This window comes from Tupaia chinensis, unplaced genomic scaffold (genome assembly GCF_000334495.1).
Source record: "Tupaia chinensis unplaced genomic scaffold, TupChi_1.0 Scaffold000023_1, whole genome shotgun sequence".
Taxonomy (NCBI): Eukaryota; Metazoa; Chordata; class Mammalia; order Scandentia; family Tupaiidae; genus Tupaia; species Tupaia belangeri.
This window is the reverse complement of record NW_006159453.1, coordinates 1,542,284-1,544,396: the sequence shown is the minus strand read 5'-3', so window position 1 is coordinate 1,544,396 and position 2,113 is coordinate 1,542,284. Positions and strand designations below refer to the sequence as shown.

Below are 2,113 nucleotides of genomic sequence, written 5' to 3'. Positions count from 1 at the left end.
CCTGAGAGGAGAATGGAGGAGAAGGGACTGTGGCATGGCCATCCCCCCTGGGGGGGTGATTTCTTACTTTCTGTCTGTCTGTCTCTCTCTGTCTCCCCCCTGGGGGGTGATTTCTTGCTTTCTGTCTCTCTCTGTCTTTTTGGCGAGAGCATGCGCCCTATAGCAAAAACCTCTCCAAAAAAAAAGAAAAGAAAAAAAGGTATAACTCTAGAGCTATTAATTTCAACTGTGAGTAATAAAGATTACTGACAGATGTAAAGTTCTAGCAGAAACACTATTAATCTTGGTTTAATCCTTTTTTAAAAATATTATTTTGAACGTTTTAAGACTTTTGCCATACGGTGTGTGTGCTCACCAGAGAGAGACAGTTGAAAGGAAAGTGAGAAATCACCCCCAGGGGAGATGGCCACAATGCAATCCCTTCTCCTCCATTTTTTTCTCGAGGTTTTGGGCATGCATGCATGTACATGTGCCCAGTGTGATTTTCAAGCCATCAGGTTCAGCACATTAACCACTGCATCACCTGGTGGCCCAGTTTAATCTTTTTAAAGTCTATTTAAAATTTATAGTATTTCAATTAACTGAAATATAGATTGTCAGGGCCAGCAGGGGGTGTGGTGGTTAAAGCACTGGATTCCCACATGGCTGATTGTGGTTTGAGTCCCAGACCTGGCGGCTCACTTTCTCATTTTCTCTCTCTGGTCAAATTAAAAAGTAATGATAATAAATAAAAATTAAAATAATTCTTAAAAATATAGACTGTTATTCATATAGTATATAATATATATATATGTATCCATAATATAAACCTCCTCCACCCACTGCAGATATGAGAGTTTATTATAATATGGTTTCCAATGAGTTCAATTACATGCAAAACATAGTGAAATGTTTTACCTTAGAATAATTACATGTCATTAACTTGATTTTTGCCTCCACACCTGAGTGATTACTTGTATTCAATAAGCACCTAAATAATGTGTATTTGCCTTGTGAATCCAACTTGTTAATATATAGCTGAAGCATAGCTAAACCCTTTTTCCTCAAAGTCTCATCATTACTTTGACGAAACCTTGAGGTACAGTAGGAAAACTCTTGATTTCTAAGTACTGATAAGGTAGACTGCTGTCTTCTAGTCTTAATAAACCATTCTCCAGCAGATCCAATCCTTTGGAGAAATAGACTCTTCTATTCTTTGCAAAAAGACTTCTATATGCCCCATATTTAACTGTAACAAATACAATGGGCTTAAAACCATTGAAGCTGATCCATGCTAATGCCCTGTATGAACACTATGCCAGAGAAGCCATAGAGTCTGCTAATTGTTTGTCTTCTTCTTCTTCTTCAAATTCTAGGTAATCCCAAATCCTCTTTTTCCTTCCATGATTAAAAATCATTTTGGGGATAGAGTACCCAATAGCTGATTAAAAAAACCTATTATTTCAGATGCAAAACACCTTAAAGAATCGTTTCCAGCTTCTTCAGACTGTTCAAGAAATTGTGCTGTCAGCAAAGGGCATTTCAAGCTTTTCAAACAAAATTTTAGTAATTCATCCTTTAACTTTTCATTGTCTTTTATTAGTGACTTTTCTTTGTCATCAATGACTTCTTCCACAAATGGTTGAGTAAATTCTATTAAGGCTTTGCAACACTGACAAAGGCCATAATCATCTGTTTGTATCTGCTCCTTTGAGTATGGAACAGGAAGTAGAGATAGCTGACTCCAAAGGGTAGACAGTGCTAACCCAACTGAATATGCCTTGTTAGGAAGTTTCTGATTCACTGTTTGCAATGGCTGAAGTAGAAGAAGTATAACCCGGGATATCTGTTTTCCAGAAGGCTCTTCAATCAGCTCAAGCAAACCCAACAATAATTCCTTTGGTTTACATAACTTTACCAAAAAATCAAGCATCAACAAATAATCTTTCCGTTTATCATCTTCTTTATCATTCTGTAAAAGGTATCGAACAACAGGACTAACAAGATTCCAGCCCATACCCTCAATGATGACCTTATTATTTTCATTTTGAATAACTTCTAACAGCTGGTCTACGTGTCCTTCTTCTATGCATCTTTGGCCTTCTACTTGAAATAGGCCAAAGTCTTCCTCTTT

At 37.0% G+C, this 2,113-nt stretch overlaps 1 pseudogene; it reads right to left on the bottom strand.

Annotated features, from left to right (window-relative positions):
- LOC106734532 (glomulin-like) overlaps positions 1 to 2,113 on the bottom strand; it is a 14,674-nt pseudogene that overhangs the window by 10,956 nt on the left and 1,605 nt on the right.